The 20,787-nt window shown below is 46.4% G+C and overlaps 5 non-coding genes across 5 annotated transcripts; all 5 read left to right on the top strand.

Annotated features, from left to right (window-relative positions):
- Nucleotides 1-6,132: 6,132 nt before the first annotated feature.
- LOC119843990 lies at nt 6,133-6,273 on the top strand. Its single transcript, XR_005289118.1, has one exon. It is a non-coding gene; the product is annotated as a U4 spliceosomal RNA (small nuclear RNA).
- Nucleotides 6,274-8,739: 2,466 nt separating this feature from the next.
- LOC119843991 lies at nt 8,740-8,877 on the top strand. The gene has a single exon (XR_005289119.1). It is a non-coding gene; the product is annotated as a U4 spliceosomal RNA (small nuclear RNA).
- Nucleotides 8,878-13,775: 4,898 nt separating this feature from the next.
- LOC119843987 lies at nt 13,776-13,916 on the top strand. Its single transcript, XR_005289116.1, has one exon. It is a non-coding gene; the product is annotated as a U4 spliceosomal RNA (small nuclear RNA).
- A 2,340-nt stretch (nt 13,917-16,256) lies between these two features.
- Nucleotides 16,257-16,397, top strand: LOC119843989. Its single transcript, XR_005289117.1, has one exon. It is a non-coding gene; the product is annotated as a U4 spliceosomal RNA (small nuclear RNA).
- A 1,021-nt stretch (nt 16,398-17,418) lies between these two features.
- Nucleotides 17,419-17,559, top strand: LOC119844002. Its single transcript, XR_005289129.1, has one exon. It is a non-coding gene; the product is annotated as a U4 spliceosomal RNA (small nuclear RNA).
- The last annotated feature ends 3,228 nt before the right edge of the window (nt 17,560-20,787 follow it).

Below are 20,787 nucleotides of genomic sequence, written 5' to 3'. Positions count from 1 at the left end.
GGAGAGTGATATCATTCATGGTCACCTGGTTGAAATAGGGTGCTTTTCTTAAGGGGACATTCAGAGGTGCCCGTTCCTGCTGGGCTGTTTGCCTATGGCTGAACAGAAATGTTCCCCGCTGTTAGCCACGCGGTAGGGGGATGCAAAATGCGACCTTGTAACAAAAGCACGTGTGCTATGTATGTAATGTTAACAGCAAGGTTTACCGTGAAAGAGTGTACCCATTGTTCTATAAAATGCGTCTTTTCCAATACCACTGTCCCTTTTTTTTTCTCCACCAGCTGCATGTGTTTCAAGGATCACAGGATCTTCTCCTTCCCAGAGGCTAGCGAAGATTAGAAGGCGAAAAAAACACACTCACGATGAAATGTTCTCTGAGCTCATGCTGTCCTCCCACACTGACAGAGCACAGACGAATGCATGGAGGCAGACAATGTCAGAGTGCAGAAAAGCACAAAATGACCAGGAGGAGAGGTGGCAGGCTGAAGAGAGTAAGTGGCGGGCTAAAGAGAGGGCTGAAGCTGAAAGGTGGCGGCAGTGTGATGAGAGGAGGCAGGATTCAATTGTGAGGCTGCTGGAGGATCAAACTAATATGCTCCAGCATATGGTTGAGCTGCAGAAAAGGCAGCAGGAGCACAGACCGCCGCTACAGCCCCTGTGTAACCAATCGCCCTCCTCCCCAAGTTCCATAGCCTCCTCACCCAGACACCCAAGAACATGGTGGGGGGACTTCCAGCCACCCAGCCACTCCACCCCAGAGGATTGCCCAAGTAACAGAAGGCTGTCATTCAATAAGTTTTAAACTTTTAAAGCGCTGTGTGGCCTTGTCCTTCCCTCCTCTACCACCCCTCCTGGGCTACCTTGGTAATTATCCCCCTATTTGTGTGATGAATTAATAAAGAATGCATGAATGTGAAGCAACAATGGCTTTATTGCCTCTGCAAGCGGTGATTGAAGGGAGGTGGGGAGGGAGGTTAGCTTACAGGGAAGTAGAGTGAACCAAGGGGTGGGGGGTTTCATCAAGGAGAAACAAACAGAACTTTCACACCATAGCCTGGCCAATCATGAAACTGGTTTTCAAAGCTTCTCTGATGCGCACCGCACCTTCCTGTGCTCTTCTAACCGCCCTGGTGTCTGGCTGTGCATAACCAGCAGCCAGGTGATTTGCCTCAACCTCCCACCCCGCTATAAATGTCTCCCCCTTACTCTCACAGAAATTGTGGAGCGCACAGCAAGCAGTAATAACAGTGGGAATATTGGTTTCGCTGAGGTCTAACCGAGTCAGTAAACTGCACCAGCGCGTTTTTAAATGTCCAAAGGCACATTCTACCACCATTCTGCACTTGCTCAGCCTGTAGTTGAACAGCTCCTGACTATTCTCCAGGCTGCCTATGTATGGCTTCATGAGCCATGGCATTAAGGGGTAGGCTGGGTCCCCAAGGATAACTACAGGCATTTCAACATCCCCAACGGTTATTTTCTGGTCTGGGAAGAAAGTCCCTTCCTGCAGCTTTTGAAATAGACCAGAGTTCCTGAAGATGTGAGCGTCATGTACCTTTCCTGGCCATCCCACGTTGATGTTGGTGAAACATCCCTTGTGATCCACCAGTGCTTGCAGCACTATTGAAAAGTATCCCTTGCGGTTTATGTACTTGCTGGCTTAGTGCTCCGGTGCCAAGATAGGGATATGGGTTCCGTCTATGGCCTCACCACAGTTAGGGAATCCCATTGCAGCAAAGCCATCCACTATGACCTGCACATTTCCCACGGTCACTACCCTTGATATCAGCAGATCTTTGATTGCTTTGGCTACTTGCATCACAGCAGCCCCCAAGGTAGATTTGCCCACTCCAAATTGATTCCCAACTGACCGGTAGCTGTCTGGCGTTGCAAGCTTCCACAGGGCTATTGCCACTCGCTTCTCAACTGTGAGGGCTGCTCTCATCTTGGTATTCTTGCGCCTCAGTGCAGGGGAAAGCAAGTCACAAAGTTCCATGAAAGTGCCCTTACGCATACGAAAGTTTCGCAGCCACTGGGAATCATCCCAGACCTGCAACACTATGCGGTCCCACCAGTCTGTGCTTGTTTCCCAGGCCCAGAATCGGTGTTCCACCGCATGAACCTGCCCCATTAGCACCATGATGCCCACATTGCCAGGGCACGTGCTTTGAGAGAAGTCTGTGTCCATGTCCTCATCACTCTCGTAACCGCGCTGACGTTGCCTACTCGCCCGGTTTCGCTTTGCCAGGTTCTGGTGCTGCATATACTGCTGGATAATGTGTGTAGTGTTTAATGTGCTCCTAATTGCCAAAGTGAGCTGAGCGGGCTCCATGCTTGCCATGGTATGGCATCTGCACAGAAAAAAGGCACGGAACGATTGTCTGCTGTTGCCCTGACGAGGGAGGGGCAACTGATGACATGCCTTACAGGGAATTAAAATCAACAAAGGGGTGGCTTGCGAGAAACTGAATGGCCACCTCAAGGATAGAACTCAAAACTGGGTTTAGCAAGCCCTTGATTTCACAGAGGGAGGGAGGGAGGGAGGAGAAAATGAATACAAAACAAATCTGGTCTATTTCTTGTTTTGAGCCACTTCATCTATCTTTATACATCTTGCTGTCAGCACACTGTGCAGTACGACCACTAGCTATCGTCACCTCCTGGGTGCTCGGCAGAAGATGGTGCAGTATGACTACTGGCCATTGTCTTCTACTAGCTGCAGATTAAAAGACAGTGCACTGCCGGTAGGACTCAATCAGCCATGAGACGAAACAAGGGAAATGACCTGGCTGAGTCACTCCTATGTTTGCCCAGGTGCCCGGTTAAAAGAGCACCCAGGACTACATCAATGACAGCTACCAGTCATACTACACTGTCTGCTGCCAAAAGGCAATAAACTGCTGCTGTGTAGCAATGCAGTACCACATCCGCCAGCACCCAGGAGACATATGGTGACGGTTAGCTGAGCGGCCTCCATGCTTGCCATGGTATGGCGTCTGCACAGGTAACTCAAGAAAAAAGGCGCAAAACGATTGTCTGCCCTTGCTTTTACGGAGGGAGGGAGGGAACAGGGGCCTGACGATATGTACCCAGAACCACCTGCGACTGGGATTTCTACCCAGAATTCAAATGGGCGGTGGAGACTGCGGGAACTGTGGGATAGCTACCCAGAGTGCAAAGCTCCGGAAGTCGATGGTTGCCTCGGTACTGTGGACATAGTCCGCCGACTACATGCATTTAGAGCATTTGTGTGGGGACACACACTCGACTGTATAAAAACGCTTTCTATAAAACCAACTTCTATAAATTTGACCTAATTTCGTACTGTAGACATACCCGAGGTGCTTAAAGTAGAAGTCAGAAGCCTAAGTCCCTTTGTGGATCTAGCCCTAAATGTATCTTTAGGCACCTAAATACCTTTAATAATCAGGCTCCCATGTCAATCCTCTATTTTCATCCGGAGCATTAAATTTATGTATAATGCCTGGGAAATTAACCTGTAAGTCACTTCCAAATTAAGAGTTATAAATGTTTCAGATAATAAATTCAATTATTTCTCGTTTCCAATGAACATTATCAAGATTAATTAATCAATCAAATTCTATTCAAATTTTATCTTTTGAAAGGGGGGGGTTGAAAATAGAATTTGGCCCAGTAGTCACTAAACTTTAAATATTAAAGGTCATATATATATGTTACATAATAGTAATAAGTAATATTGTTGCTTTTATTACAGTATTATTAATATCAAAATACAGCCTCTTCTCACTGTGTTACATGTCTGTGTTGTGTGATATAGTTGTTGCAGATGGTGCATATGAAACAAATGTGAACAAATGTGTAGCCAGCAATTTCTGTTTTCTTCTGCTTCCACAACGTTTAAATGTTGAAGTTGGTACAATAGCAAACCATATTGTTTGCATCTAAATGGGGCTATTCCCCAATAGAAGATTAACAATGAAAAAATAAAGCGTATGAGAAAGATTGAACAGCTGCATTGTAGCAAATTAAATGTTACACATTTACAGAGGTTGGATACAATTGGTTACTGCTAACAGAGGTTTCTTATGGCCTTTTGCAGTTTCTTGAGCCAATTAGCATAAGATCCCAGGATCTTTTGTTATAAAGGTAATAAAGTTTAGAAAATTGAAAAGTCTCTATAAAGGTTTCCATACATCATTCTACCTGAATATAAGCAAGTTTTTCCTTCCTTCCCTGGCTATGTTAGAAACTCACTCTGTCCACTTTCTGAGTGTGGTAAAGTTGAAAGACTTTAAAAGGTTATTTTTGTGTAGTGGTGCTATAGCCTGAGAGGTTAGGGGAAGGTGTGATTATTGTTATTTGGAAACTTTTTCTGTGTTGATTTGAAATATAGTTTGTACTAGTAATTTTGGAAGGTCTTTTTTAGAGAGTGGGTGCAGGTTAGTGGTAGTTCTAGAACTGAAGCAATGTATTTTCTTTTAAAGTGCATGACTCTGAAGACTGAATTGTAAGAAAGTATCTGAAGATTTGCATTAGAATGTTTATTAATATGTGAAGGTGTTAGTCTGGGTAACAAAGCTTGTTTCTGTTCTAAGTGGTGGTTTATTAAATGTAGAAAGTATTTAATAAGGCTTCACATGACTCACCCTGTAATTTCTCTGGTGATGTTTTAATAAGTTGCTTGCTAGCTGAGTCAGTCTTGGGTTAATGATACCCTAACAGATGTCTGTTAACGTCTTCCCAACTCTTCATTCTTAAAGAGGTTTGGTACCTCGGTACCATATTCCGCTCCTTGAATAGGCTGCAATGGGGGGTTAGAATGAGGAGATATTTAGTGCAATTTTCCTTGTTCTCATCTCACTATTTCTACACAGGTGGGAGTGGGAGTTAACTCTATGGTCATGTCTACACTTACCTCCGGAGCGATCAATCCAGAGGGGGTCGATTTATCGAGTGAAGATGCGATAAATCAACCACCGAGTGCTCTCCCATGGACTCCGGTACTCCACTGGAGCGAAAAGCGTAGGCGGAGTCGATGGGGGAGTGGCAGCAGTCTACCTACCGCAGAGAAGACACCAAGGTAAGTAGCTCTAAGTATGTCAACTTCAGCTTCGCTATTTTATTAGCTGAAGTTGCGTTACTTAGACTGACTTAGCTTGCCCTGCCCGCCATAGTGTAGACCAGGCCTAAGTTTCCTGGTTTGAGAGGTGGGAGTGGAGGAGATGGGAGTTAATGATATATTTTCTGAGAGAGGGAGTGGAAATCATGTGTAGTTTTGTTTTAAAAGGGAGACCGTGGCTTCCCTTGATTTTAATTTTTCCTGGCAAGAAGAATTTAACCCTGGTTATCAAAAGTAATGAAAGTAGAAGTGCTTGAGGTGGTTTCCATTATGTACAGGGTTTACAGTTTTGTTCAATGTCTCTCAGCACCCCTACTATAAAAATTGTTCCAGCAGCCTTGCTGGTTATTGATGTTTGCTAGGTGGAAAGAGTAACCAAGAATATAAATATGGGGAAAATTGACTAAATTATCACTTCCAGTTGAGCCAGATGTTTTGCTATTGCTAATAAAGTTTGCAAATTGTCTTTTTTTTTTTTTGGTTAGGTTGAGAATCTGGACCAGGATATGTGTGTGTTTTAAGCAGCTCATGAAGCAACTTTAAGCCATTTTTCATTTAAGAGTGGTATCTTCGAGACTTCCTTAGAGACTAAATGAACATTTCTCCCAATAACAAATGGGCTGTAAGCTGAATGAGGAAAAGATTTTCTAATGAAAGAGTGAAAATTGTATGAGATAGATCAAACTGTAAATGATCCAGTATACCATTAATTTGATAATTTACATTGGGGTCTTTTTCTAATACAATAGTCTAAGCTTTTTTCCTCGGCATTTTATAGGGTCAATACAGTTAGCTAATTAGCAGATAATATCTCAGAATGCTTCAGTATCTGTTCTTGTCTTTAAATTGGTAATAAAATTAGGGAAAGTCAAAGTCTGTGTAAATATCTTATTGCTTAATTACAACAGAGGTAGGTTTACATTGACCTGAAGGAGGAAAGTTTTCAGGGCATTTTGAGGTCTAGTGAAAACTCCCTTTAACCTGAAAAGTGATCGGATTTTAGTGGCATGTAAGATTGGTGAGTTTTCTTTAGCTTTGTGCAGTGGCAGTATCATAGCTGATGAGGATAATCTGAGGTGTGATTATTGCTAGTTGAAAACTTTTCCCAATATCCCGCTATGTTGCTTTGAAATATAGCTAACACTGGCAATTTTTGACAGTCTCATATGAGACTGATATGATTGTTATAAAATCAGATTTTAATTGTGGGTGTTCATTATTGATTAGCATACTAATAGGTTTTAAAGTGTATGTGCGGACTTGGCTGTAGGGTGATACTACTGTTCATTGTTTTGATTGGCAGGTTTGCTTTTTTTCACTTTTTTTTTCTACTGTTCCTATTGGGGTAAATCATTGTCTGTTACTAGTGAGTGTTGCTGAATAACTGGGTATAGGGAATGGTCTCTTGATAATTCAGCTTTTGGCCCCTTTTGCAGGTACACTGGGCTCCTAAAGAGCCCTGTATTGAGAGGGCTTAAGGTGTGGCTTCCTAGTGCATTGTGGTGGGGGGAGTGAAGATAAGCACACAATCTAAATTCTCAACCTTATTAGACTAGGCAATAACTGGAGTAAGCAGTTTTTCTCATCCCACTGGATATTGCAGGTTGGGTACAGTTTTTCATACACAGGCTCTCCCTGTTACCCTAGGGGCCAGTCTCCTCATCTCCAGCATTCTCGTTGCCTTCAGCATAGGTGGAAGAAGAGGCAGGACAACCCAGGGTTTCTGTCCCCTATTTTATATCCTCAGTCCATGTGCTTGGAGAACACAAGTCCAGGCATATCTGGTGGGCATTGCTGAGTCACCAGGCAAGGTTGAACAATTCCCCTGGGCTGGCCTTGTGCAAGTAAGCCCTTGCGTCGTAACTCCCTTGATGAACAACGGCTGTTGATGGTTGTTCGACACTGGCCCGGGCGTTGGTTACCTCCTTTGTCCTGGTCTCTGGGGATCTAATATCTGAGCGATTCCCCAACTCACAACATATTTTAGTGACAACCATACAACACAACCTCATAACTTCATATGCACTTGTCATAAATATAAAGGGAAGGGTGACAACCTTTATGTATGCAGTAACATAAAATCCCTCCTTGGCAGCTGTCCTGAATTACCTTACCTGTAAAGAGTTAAGCAGTTCAAATAACCTAGTTGGCACCTGACCAGAAGGACCAATGAGGAAAGAAGATACTTTCAAATCTGGGGGGGAAGGATTTGTTTGTTGTTCTCTTTTGTTGTTCCCTCTCAGGACAGAGGGAGAAGCCAAGCCGGTACAACATCTCCTGAAAATATACCTAAATTCCATTTAAAACCCCAGAAATTGGAAGTAGGGCAAGGAAATGCATTAGGTTATCTTTTGTTTTGGCTCGTGAATTTTTCTATGCTGCAGAGGTATTTTTATTCCTGTTTATCCTCTGTGTTTAATTGATTTTTATTACCCTGTAAAGTTACCTTCCATCCTGATTTTCAGATGTGATTATTTTAATTTTTTTTTATAATAAAGTTCTTCTTTTAAGAACCTGATTGATTTCAGTGTCCTGAAGACAAAGGGTCTGGTCTGTGCTCACATTGCTAAGACAATTAGTTAGTATATTATATTATTCTCAAGCCTCCCCAGGAAAGTAGGTGAACAGGCTTGGGGGGATATTTTGCAGGGATAGGGATTCCAAGTACCTTTCCCTGAATTTTTGTGTAAATCACTTGGTGGTGGCGGCAATACCATCCAAGGACAAGGAAAGGAATTTGTGCCTTGGGAAAATTTTAACCTACGCTGATAGAAAATAATCTTAGGAGGTCTTTCATGCAAGTCCCCACATCTGTACCCCAGAGTTCAGAGTGTGGTGGGGGAACCCTGACAGCACTAATGAGATATATATTTATAGAGAAAAATGGCTTTCAACAGATCATAGCCTTTCACACAATACCTTATGTGGCATGCTTTATATGAAATACCACAATTATACATTAATGATGAATATGGGGTTCACAGGGAGCTCCTCTGTGGTATAGAATGTCAAACCAAGGTTGAGCAAAAGTGCCGTGTGGTTCTTCCCCCTCCCCCCATAAGGCAGGAAGCCTGAGGTGCATGGAAGTTCTGCTCCCCTCTGGCGTACTATGGCCTCTCTTCTCAGCCTCTCCACAAGTGGTCACTGGCCTTATTGAGGCCTCAAGGAGCTTTGGGCTGCATTCCTGTTCTCCAAGCTGTCTGGAAGAGTCTAATGGGGTGTTTCTTGGCATTGGTCCTGTAAGAGAGCAGGACAGTTGCTGTGGTGCTGATGATACGGGCAGAGGAGGAGAAATGGGTAAGATCTCCTCCTGAGGATGCCTGAGTCCTGGGAGAGGCTGCCACACGTCGAACTTTTGGGAGACAGGAAGGGGACAGGAGGCTAGGGCTGCAAACAGGGTGATTGGCTAATTAGCATAATCAGGCCCATGATGCCCTGTGACCAGACTGGGGGAAAAGCCTGACATGAGGCAGACTTGTGGGGTTTTTCTGCAGGATTAGGTCCTGCAGCAAGAGAGGCTCATGGTGGAATAGCTGCTGGCAGCTTCATCCAACGTGAGCTAGGCAGGCAGTTAGTTCACCCCATGCTGTAAAACAGGTGGCTGTTGAGTGAGCAAGGGTCACATGGTCTCCATGTTTAGCTTTGTGCAGTGGTAGTATAGTCTGTGAAATTCAATGGAGGTATGATTATTGCTAATTGAAAACTTTTATCAGTGTTCTGCCTTGACAGCTTGAAACATAGCTGGTGTTGACAATTTTTAGTAGTTTCTGCAGAGGTTGATTTTTTGCCTTAGTGAAGACTAGATTAGGTGAAGAAGGTTCTCTGAGAGGCTAGGTTCTTTCTTTGTATTTTTTCAGTTTCTCTGGGCTTCTATGAGGTATTTTTGATATATGGTAGCAGGGTTAAACATTGGTCTTGTTTTAAAGCTGTGGTGGTTTAATCCTGTGTTTTTCAAACTTCAGGTCATAACCCAGTACTGGGTTGTGGCATGTCAGGCACTGGGTCACTCTTGTCAGCACAGCCATTTGAGACATTAAAGTCCCATCATTGGTGCTGCTCAGCTAAGGCAGGCTAGTGCCTGTTTCGACACTGTGCTGTGCCCTGGAAGCAGCCAGCAGCGGGTCCGGCTTCTAGGCAGGGGGGCCACAGGGCTCTGTGCGCTGCCCCTGCCCTGATTACTGGCGCCGCATTCCTAGCCAATAGGAGCTGATGGGGGCAGTGCCTGCGAGTGAGAGCCATACTGAGCTGCTTGCGCGGCTCCACGTAGGAACTGGACCTGCTGCTGATTGCTTCCAGGGACCAGCGCGGTCTGCAGTGCCAGGACAGGTGGGAAGCCTGCTTCTGCACCCCAGCTGCACTGCTGACTGGGAGTCACCGGAGGTCAGTCTGTGCCCCAACCCTGTGCCCCAATCTCCTGCCTCAGCCCTGAGTCCCCCCCCAACCTAGAACCTCTACCTGCACACCAACCCCTCATCCCTGGCCCCACCCCAGAGCCTGCATCCCCAGCCCAGAACCCTGACACTCTCTCTCACTCTATCCCTCTTCCCTAGCCCTGACCACCCCCAACCCAGAACCCCTTCCTGCATCCAAACCCCTCATCTCTGGCCATGCCCCAGAGACTGCACCCTCAGCCTGTTTGGTCAGCATGGTGAGCTCAGCAGCATAGGTGACCATGCAGTCCCTCCAGAATCACAAAAGAGCTCCAGCATGGACTGAAAGGGAGACACTGGATCTGATTGCTGTATTGGGAGAAGAATCTGTGCAGGCCAAACTCCGATCAGAAAGAAGAAATGCTAATATATATGCCAAAATCACACAGGGCATGGTGGAGAGAGGCTACAACAAGGACACACAGCAGTGCCACATTAAAGTTAAGGAGCTCAGACAAGCTCACCAAAAGACAAAGGAGGCAAACGGTCGCTCCAGGTCAGAGCCCCATACATGCCACTTCTATGATCAGCTGCATGGCATTCTAGGGGGGGGGGACCCTATCACTACCCCACCACTGTCCATGGACACCTGCAAGGAGGGAGTCTCACACAACAGGGAGGAGGGTTTTGTGGATGAGGAAGAGGAGGAGGAGGAGGAGAATGCGCTTCAGGCAAGCGGTGAATCTGTTCTCCCCAGCAGCCAGGACCTTTTCATCACCTTGGAACCAATACCCTCCCAAGGCAGGAAGCCCAACCCTGAAGCCGGAGAAGGCAGCTCTGGTGAGTGCACATTTGTAACTACAGTACAGGGTTTAAAAGCAATAGTGTTCAATGTTTGATTTGCCCTAAAGAATTGGGATGCATTCGTGGCCAGTGCAGCTACTGGAAAAGTCTGTTAATGTGTCTGGGGATGGAGTGGGAATCCTCCAGGGACATCTCCATGAAGTTCTCCTGGAGGTACTCTGAAAGTCTTTGCAGAAGGTTTCTGGGGAGGGCTGCCTTATTTCATCCTCCACGGTAGGACACTTTACCATGCCAAACCAGTAGCAAGTAGTCTGGAATCATTGCAGCACAAAGCATGTCAGCGAATGGTCCTGGGTTTTGGTCGCATTCAAGCAACATTCAGTCTATATCTTTCTGTGTTAGCCTCAGGAGAGTGATATCATTCATGGTCACCTGATTGAAATAGGGAAATTTTTGTAAGGGAACAGTAAAAGGACCCCATTCATGCTGGGTTGTTTGCACTTGGCTAAAAGGGATCATCCCGGAGGGGTGAAGGGATCATCCCAGAGAATAGGCACATGGTGGGATGGTGGGAGGTGTGTACTGGACATCCTTTTAAATGTGATACCCAACCGGCATTGCTTGCTATGGGAAAGGATGGTGCTGCAGTTTGAAACCATTCCCACATGTTATGAAGGTGTAAGAAGCCAACCCCCCATACCAAAAGGCTTACCATGGCTGCCTGGAAACCGAATTCTGTTGCCCAGCCGTTTGTGATGTGCCACCATACCAGCAGGTGCTCAATATAAAAGGCAAAATGCGACCTTGTACCTAAAGTATATGTGCTGTCTGCTGTGAATTGCTTGATTCACTATGAAAGAGTCTCCCTTTTGTTCTCAGAAATGTATCATCCTAAATTTTACTCTCTCTTTTTATCTCCCCCCAGGTGCAAATGTTTCTATGCTCCCCCATCACCTCTGTCCCTGAGGTTATAGCAAATTAGAAGGTGAAAAAAATGCACTCGCGATGACATGTTTTCTGAGCTCATGCAGTCCTCTCGCACTGATAGGGCACAGCTTAATGCATGGAGGCATTCAGTGGCAGAGGCCAGGAAAGCATTAAATGAGCGCAAAGAGCAGAGGCAGGAGGCGATGCTGAGGCTAATGGGGAAGCAAACTGACATGATGAAGCATCTGTTGGAGCTGCAGGAAAGCCAACAAGAGCACAGATCGCCCCTGCATCTATTGTATAATCTCCTGTCCTCCTCCCCAAGTTCCATATCCTCCTCACCCAGACACCCAAGAACACGGAGTGGGAGGCTCCAGGCACCCAGCCACTCCACTCCAGAGGATGGCCCAAGCAACAGAAGGCTGTCATTCAAACAGTTTTGATTTGTAGTGTGTCTACAATAAGCAATGTGTCCTTGTCCTTCCCTCCTTCTGCACCCCACCTGACCTGGGCTACCTTGTCAGTTATCTCACTTTTTTTTTTAATTAATAAAAAAAAATTCATGGTTTCAAAACAATAGTTACTTTATTTCCTTTGCCAGCTGTGATCGAAGGGGGGAGGGTGGTTGGCTTACAGGGAATTAAAATCAACAAAGGGGGCAGGTTTGCGTCAAGGAGAAACGCACACAACTGTCACACAGTAGCCTGGCCAGTCATGAAACTGGTTTTCAAAGCCTCTCTGATGCGCAGCACGCCTAGCTGTGCTCTTCTAATCACCCTGGTGTGTTGCTGCTCAAAATTGGTCACCAGGCAATTTGCCTTAACCTCCCACCCCATCATAAACGTCTCCCTCTTGCTCTCACAGATATTATGGAGCACACAGCAAGCAGCAAAAACAATGGGAATGTTGGTTGCGCTGAGATCTAACCTAGTCAGCAAACAGCGCCAGCGAACTTTTAAACATCCAAAGGCACATTCTACCACCATTCTGCACTTGCTCAGCCTGTACTTGAACTGCTCCTTACTACTGTCCAGGCTGCCTGTGTACAGCTTCATGAGCCATGGGAGCAAGGGGTAGGCGGGGTCCCTAAGGATAACTATAGGCATTTCAACATCCCCAATGGTAATTTTCTGGTCTGAGAAGTAAGTCCCTTCTTGCAAATGCTCGAACAGCCTGGAGTTCCTAAATATGCAAGCATCATGCACCTTTCCTGGCCATCCCACATTGATGTAGGTGAAATGTCCCTTATGATCCACCTGTGCTTGCAGCACCATTGAGAAGTACCCCTTGCAGTTTATGTACTGGTTGGGAAGGTGGTCCACTGCCAAGATAGGGATATGTGTTCCATCTATCATCCCACACAGTTAGGGAACCCCATTGCAGCAAAGCCATCCAGTATGACCTGCACATTTCCCAGAGTCACTACCCTTGATAAGAGAACATCAGTGATTGCATTGGCTACTTGGATCACAGCAGTCCCCACACTAGACTTGCCCACTCCAAATTGATTCCCAATTGACTGGTAGCAGGCAGGTGTTGCAAGCTTCCACAAGGCTATCACCACTCGCTTCTCAACTTCAGCGCAGCTCTCATCTTGGTATTTCTGTGCTTCAGGGTGGGGGAAAGCAACTCACAAAGTTCAAGGAAAGTGGCCTTATGCATGTGAAAGTTTCGCAGCCATTATGAATCTTCCCATATCTGCAACACTGTGCGGTCCCACCAGTCTGTGCTTGTTTACCTGGCCCAGAATTAGCATTCTATTGTATCAACCAGCTCCACTGCCACCATGATGTCCCAATTGCCACAGCCCGTGCTTTCAGGAACGTCTTTGTCCATGTCCTCATCACAATCATCCTCATGCTGGCGTCTTTTAGCCCGGTTCTGCACATACTCCAGGATAACGCACAAGGTGTTTACAAAGCTCACAACAGCAGCGGTGAGCTGAGCTTGCTGTGGTATGGCATCTGCATGGGTAACCCAGGAAAAAAGGTGCGAAACGATTGTCTGCCATTGCTTTTATGGAGGGAGTGGCGACTGACGACTTGTACCCAAAACCACCCATGACAATGTTTTTGCCCCATCAGGTATTGGGAGCTTAACCCAGAATTCCAATGGGAGACTGTGGAAACTGTGGGATAGCTATCCACAGTGCACTGATCTGTAAGTCGATGCTAGCTATTGTATTGAGGATGCACTCTGCCGACTTAATGTGCTTAGTGGGAACATACACAATCGACTATAAATGGATTTCTAAAAATCAACTTCTATAAAATCAATCTAATTTCATAATGTAGACATACCCACAGCTTTTTTTCCTCGCCTCGGCATTTTATAGGGCAATACAATTAGCTAATTAGCATAAAATATCCCAGAATGCTTCAGTATCTCTTCTTGTCTTTAAATTGGTAATAAAATTAGGGAAAGTCAAAGTCTGTGTTTAATTATAACAGAGGTCAGTTTACATTGACCTGATGGACGAAAGTTTTCAGGTCATTTTGAGTTCTAGTGAAAACTCCCTTTAACCTAAAGAGTGATCAGATCTTAGTGGCATGCAAGATCGGTGAGTTTTCTTTATCTTTGTGCAGTGGTAATATCATAGCCAATGAAGTTAATCTGAGGTGTGATTATTGCTAGTTGAAAACTTTTCCCAATACCCTGCCATGTTGATTTGAAATATAGTTAACACTGGCAATTTTTGACAGTCTCATGTGAGACTGATATGGTTGTTATAAAATCAGGTTTTAATGGTGGGTGTTTGCTATTGATGAACATATTAATAGGTTTTAAAGTGTATGTGAGTTTTGAGTGGATTTAGCTGTGGGTGATGCTCTAATACATTGTTTTGACTGACAGATGTTTTTTCTCTTTTTTTTTTCTACTGTTCCTATTACCTGTTAGTAGTGATTGCTGCTGAATATGTATGTAGGGAATGTTCTGTTTATTTCACTAGTAAATGTTTCTTGATAGTTCAGTTTTCACAGGTATGCTGGGCTCATAAGGAGCCCTGTAATGAGTGGGCTTAAGGTGTAGCTTCCCAGTGCAGTACCCACAGGGCATTGTGGCGGGGGCAGTGAACTCTGGGTATGAATGTCTCCAGGCTTGGTGACCCTGAGTATTAACAGATACTTGCTGTGGAGCGGTGGATATTACTCTGAGTCCTCAGGTCTTCTGCCACAGGGATTAGTGTTTCATAGCAATGAAGCAGAGCTACAACTCCGTAGTAATGTCCACAAGCACTCGGTTGGTGCATGGGGCTCTCCACCCTTCAACCCCCCTGCGTGTACTCCAGGAGGTGCGGGCAGCCTTACCACCCACCCCTCGGGTTTTCCTTGAGCGGGTACTGTGGGAGTGTGCTCCCCGCACACCCCAGGCACTCTGGATCTTTTCATCTAGCCCCTGTTCTGTGAGTCCCCCCCCCCGGTTTCCTCCCTTCCATAATCTGAGCCAGCGTTGTGCCCTGCAGACAGTTTTCTTCCAAATCGTACCAAGGAAACAACTTTACATGCTTGTGCTCCACACATTTCACTTCCTCACCCTCGTGTCCTGCTCCAATACCAAGTGGTGGGAGTTTCTACCACCTATAGACGGTGAGAAACCCCGGTGTGCCAGCCCCTATTTCACCCTGGTCCCAAGCCTCACCAGGGATATTGGTTGGTGGCTCCTTCACGGAGCCGTGAGCACAGGCCTGTACCTGACACAATTCACCCCTATCCTGCCCTTTTTGCGGCGTGACGGAGAAGCTGGCGCACGCCTATCTAGAATGTGGCAGGTTGCAGCTGAGGTTCTGGCTGCACTTTTCCCCACACCTTTTTGTATTTGCACACTCTGTCTGTGTCTCCACAAAGTCGCGAGACCTCCTCGTCAACCTCCTCCTGGCACTGGCCAAAGTGGCCATCTACAACGCCAGGAGGAGGATGCTGGATGAGGGAGTGATCTGCCACTGTGGGTATTATTTTCGTTCCACCCTTGTTTCATGCATCCGGGCAGAGTTCCTCTGAGCAGCGTCCGCTGGCTCCCTAGACAGCTTTGAAGAGCAGTGGGTGCTGTCAAGGGTTCTGTGCCTACTTGTTTCAACACTGCACTGCACCTCAGAAGCGGCCAGAGTGGGTCTGGCTTCTAGGCAGGGGGACCCCGGGGTTGCCTCTGCCCCAAGCACCGGCTCCGCACTCCCATTAGCCAGGAATTGGACAATGGGAGCTGGGAGGCAGGGGCAGTGCCTGCATGCGAGAGCCGCGTGGGTGGCTTGCACGCCTCCGCCTAGGAGTCGGACCTGCTGCTGGACACTTCCAGGATGCAGTGTGGTCTGTGGTGCCATGACAGGCGAGAAGCCTGCCTCTGCACCCTGGCTTTGCCGCTAAAAGGGAGACTCCAGAAGTAAGTCCGCACCCCAACCCTGTGCCCCAACCCCCTTTCCCAGTCCTGAGCTCCACCCAAACCTGGAACCCCTTTCTGCACCCCAAACCCTCATCCCTGGCCCCACCCCAGAGCCCTGCCCCCTCCCACACCCTGAACCCCTCATTCCTGGCCCCACCCCACAGCTCTCACCCCCACAACCCAAACCTCTCCCCCAGCCCTGAGCCCCTCCTACACCCAACTGAGTCCACAGAAAAAAAGTTTGAAAACCACTGGTTTAGTCTGTGTTACTGAGGAGCTCGTTTCCCTTTTCTGGTGCTTTTTCTAATGAAAGAATGAAAGTCTATGAGACAGATGCATTGTAAATGATCCAGTATGACGTTAATTTGATAATTTACATGAGGGTCTTTTTTTTAATATATATAGTCCTAAACTCTTTTCCTTGCCTCGGCACTTAGCCATACAATTAGCTAATTAGCATACAATATCCCAGAATGCTTCAGCATCTCTTTAAATCGGTAATAAAATTAGGGAAAGTCAAAGTCTGTGTAAATATCTTATTGTTTAATTATAACAGAGGCAGGTTTACATTGACCTGAAGGAGGAAAGTTTTCAGGGCGTTTTGAGGGCTAGTGAAAACTCCCTTTAACCTGAAGCGTGATCAGATTTTAGTGGTTTGTAGAAATGGGCGAGTTTCCTTTAGCTTTGCGCAGTGGCAGTATCATAGCCCATGAGGTGAAGCCGAGGCGTGATTATTGCTAGTTGAAAACTTTTCCCAATACCCCGCCGTGACGACTTGAAATATAGTCGGCATTGGCAATTTTTGACAGTCTCCCGTGAGACTGAGGTGGCGGTTGTAAAATCAGACTTCGCCTTTGTTTACCGTGGGCCTTCTTAAGCGGGTTTGAAGGGCAGCTGGGTTTTGCGCGTTGCTGTAACCGGCCAGCTCGGAGGGGTTTTTCCTTTTGTTTCTTTCTAGCGCTCCCGTTGGCGTAAAGCGTTGCCTGCTAGCAGGGCGGGCTGCTGAGCAGCCGTGTGTAGGGACTGGGCTCTTTAACCAGCAAATTCAGATTTTGGCCCCTCTGGCAGGTACAGCGGGCTCCTAAGGAGCCCGGCCGTGGCTGGGGTTAAGGGACAGTTTCCCAGCGCGGGCCCCGCAGGGCAGGGTGGCGGAGGCTGCGAGCTCCGCGTGTGAACGTCACGCCGAGGTGCTCGCCGCGGGGCGGAGGAATTACTCCGAGTCCTCCGGTCTTCCGCCGGGCCGCGATGGTCGGAGCTACCGCTCGGGACGCTCCCCGCGCAGCAGGGTTGAGGGACCTCGGGGGCCGCCCCTCAGCGGCTTGTCCGCGCCCCGGGGAGCGGATCGGGGGCCGCCCCTCAGCGGCTTGTCTCCCAGTCGGACGGAAGAGAGGCCGTTCCCTCAGGCGCGCCGCCCTCGCCCCAGCTCCGCTGTCCCGCCGCGCTGACAAGGCGGGAAGCGTCTGCTCCCCAGTTCCCGGCCGTCGCCATTTTCCCCGCCCCACCCCCATTCTCCGGTGCCTCCCTCACTCGTTTCCCGCCTTCCCCCTCCTCTGAAGCTGCTTCAGCGGCTTAATCCACCTCAGGCAGGCTCCGGCCTGACGACGTAAATATCTAATTTGCATAGCAACTCCCAGAGGTCTCTGCGGCGAGCGGATGGTTTTGAGTGAGGTGAAGGCGCTGAACCCCTCAACCCCGCCGGATTTGGCTGGCACTCCTGGGTGTCAGAGGCGCTCTGCCTGCGGGCGGCTCGGAGCCGGCTGGCCGCCCCCTTGCACCAGCGTTCTCCCTAAGCGAGGAGGCCATGGCCCGTCCAGGGGCTGCGACGCCGGCCGCTTTCTCGCTAGCTTTGCGCAGTGGCAGTATCGTAGCCAATGAGGTTAATCCGAGGCGCGATTATTGCTAATTGAAAACTTTTCCCAATACCCCGCCATGACGACTTGAAATATAGTCGGCATTGGCAATTTTTGACAGTCTCTACGGAGACTGAGTATGGCTGGTTAATAACAGATTTAAATGAGCTTTGAAGGTTCATGTTTATTTCAAACGACTCTTTTTATTGGGGGGGTTTAGGCTTTTCTGTGCTTTGTGTTCTGGGGGGGAGGTGAGCATATAGTCGTTCTACTCTACTGCCTGTGCTAATTTTATGTTTATTATTTTTTAATGGTTTTTATCATTTTTCCTACCACATCTGTTTGTATAAAATCTTGTCATTTATCAGGTGCGTAGAAGTTTATTGCATCTGTGTGTGATAGAGAGGTATGCTTTTCTTCCCTTTGTTTTTTGCCACAGTCTATTCCTGCTAATAAAATATTTTAATAAACTGAGACCAGCTCTTACATTAATTTTTTTAAAAAAGAAGGACTTGTGGCACCTTAGAGACTAACACCTTTATTAGAGCTGTTTTCAGAGTAGCAGCCGTGTTAGTCTGTATTCGCAAAAAGAAAAGGAGGACTTGTGGCACCTTAGAGACTAACAAAGTTATTTGAGCATAAGCTTTCGTGAGCTACAGCTCACTTCATCAGATGCAAGCTTTCGTGAGCTACAGCTAAAAGGAGGACTTGTGGCACCTTAGAGACTAACACATTTATTTGAGCATAAGCTTTCGTGAGCTACAGCTCACTTCATCGGATGCATCCGATGAAGTGAGCTGTAGCTCACGAAAGCTTATGCTCAAATAAATGTGTTAGTCTCTAAGGTGCCACAAGTCCTCCTTTTCTTTATATATTAAATAAAATCAGGCAGAGGCTAATACAGTCAGCAGGGAGAAGGCTGGGATTTCCTTCCACAGAGGACTGAGAATGAAGAGTTGGAGGTGACACACAAGACCCTTCTGGAGAGTTCAGAGGTATTTCAATAGCTTCTAGAGACTGCTTTGAATATACCCATACTACATCACATGATGTCAAGCAATGTAATTAATTTAGAGCTTATTCATTAGAATTTACTTACTTATAAAAGTGATCTTAGACTTTTACCATGAAGAAACCATAGCCTTTTATCTTGGAAAAAGCACCTGCTGATTAGTGGTTAGCTGAAACATCCTAATGGGCTAAATTCTGTGTTGTGGCTGCCACTGTCTTTAATGCATAGATATATTATGTGGACAGTACCCATCTCACACCTTTCACGTCATGACAGACCATCAGGTACTTGCATCACATCACAGCCTTAGTTGTGTATCCCTGTATTGAAGAGGGTATCTGCAAGCCTTCATTTTGTGCACCTTTTGAGCTGTTGACTCATTGCCTATCTGACTCCCCTATCTCAAAGCTCAATGAACAAATATATTCCCTATTTGCATGGCTAGGGATCCAGAGCATTGGAGAGAAACAGATGGATGGTCTAAGTGGTTTGAGTAGAGAAGGGGGAGCCTGGAGCCTCTGACTGCCAGATATGGGGATTGAATGACAGGGGATGGATCACTTAATAAATTGCCCTGTTAGTAGGGCGAAGGTGGGGTAAGGAAGCCTACCTCTATGCTGTACTTGTTCTATTAAAAAAATGATGACTTTATTTCCCAGTGTTGCCCATTTGGCATCTTTTACCAGAAATGCAGTCATTTTCTTTAAGGATATGGCTTCACTGCATAGTTAACTCAAGTTACTCCTCTTGAGCTACAAAAACCTTCATGTTTGCCTCGAGCCAGATAGCAACACACTGGGAATGTGTTCTCTGGCTTGCCATTCTAGTCAGACAAAGTTTGGTACCAGAGCTGGAGAACTGCATTTGTTAGCACTAGATACCACACACGAATGTGGGGACTGAATGCCAAACTGGCACGTGAAGTGGGAAGTGATGTCTGTTCCTGAAGCAGAGAAGAAGTAGATGACAAGAATATTCAGCTGAGGAGGCACTGTGGAAAGGCATTGGAGGACTAATAGCACCCATATTAAGTTAACATGGGCCTACACTACCAATTGGTCATGCTAGCAGCTGATATCTTGTGCTCACTCAAGTTTTAGCCTCTTCCAGTTAACTCAAGTTAAAAGCACCAAGGCACTCAAGTGAGGCAGTTTTGTGTATGGGTGGGACTTGAATTAAGGGGACCACTTGAGTCTATAACTTGAGCTAACTTGCCGTGAAGACAAGTCCTTAGAGGTTTGATTTAAAAGCTGTTTTACTGGAAAATCGTATCACCAGGGGTGATGGCCTTGCCAGTTGTACTTCACCAGGCATTTCACACAGAGCTCAATTCAGCAGCTAGAGCAAAGTCTGTTTTCTAAGGGCCCAATTCTGAGAGGTATTGAGGCCCATTAATTTCAATGGGAGTTGCAAGCAATCAATAACATCCAGGATTGGGCCAATTCTGCATTTGCCTTTCATGTCTTGACACAGACTTGTTCAGAAGCAATGAGTCCTTCTTCTACAATGGCCCTGGACTGTTGGTTTAATGTTGGGCTTATTTACACTCTGAGATTTTAATAGGATGGCAGTGGATGTAAATCAGCACAGAATTGGCCTTTAAAGCTAGTCCCTGGTGTTGCCTTCTTCTTGCATATAATCTATCTGAATCTCTAAATCCATGCTGTAGTCTTTCCGGCACACATAACCTATTTCTCCATTAGGTGGTTAGTGATATAATCTTTATCAACAGCAGTAATTACTGTTGTACTATTGTTTTGTACATGGAATCAAAGCTCATCACTTCCAACCAAGAATTTAACTGGTTAGTGCAGCCTAGCCTACCTTAATGTGCATGATGCAGGAAAGATGCAGCTCCCTTTACCATATATGGCTATTTTCACTAATCACTTGACTACTCTATGTCCTTGGATGACTTTAGAAATTAAAAAATGCAGACTAGGCATCAATACAAATGCACTGCAGTTTATTTGGTATGCACACTAAGATACAGAACACAGCATACACCAAGAAAGATGCCTGTCACTCGTTCCTGGGAAGCAAAATATACATTCCAAGGAAGCTGGGTGGCAGTGTTGGGAAAGAAAGACAGGATTCCTGTGAATTTAGAACTTCCAAATTACCAGCCGCAACTGCAACACTCCACGGTTGTGTGTCTCTATGCCTGAGAACCACAGATCCCCAAGTCATCTCGCTATGTAATACTGCAATGCACCAACAGTAACAACCTAGAGACAATAATAGCCAGGGCATCAGACTTTAGATAATAGCAACATGGCCAGACTACATGCACGTGGTGTTTTAAATGTCTGTTTTGTCACAGGTTACTGGGAGTTTCTTAACTCATGC

This window comes from Dermochelys coriacea, chromosome 15 (genome assembly GCF_009764565.3).
Source record: "Dermochelys coriacea isolate rDerCor1 chromosome 15, rDerCor1.pri.v4, whole genome shotgun sequence".
Taxonomy (NCBI): Eukaryota; Metazoa; Chordata; order Testudines; family Dermochelyidae; genus Dermochelys; species Dermochelys coriacea.
Note: the sequence above shows the minus strand (reverse complement) of the source record. Positions and strands in the feature narration are given on the sequence as shown.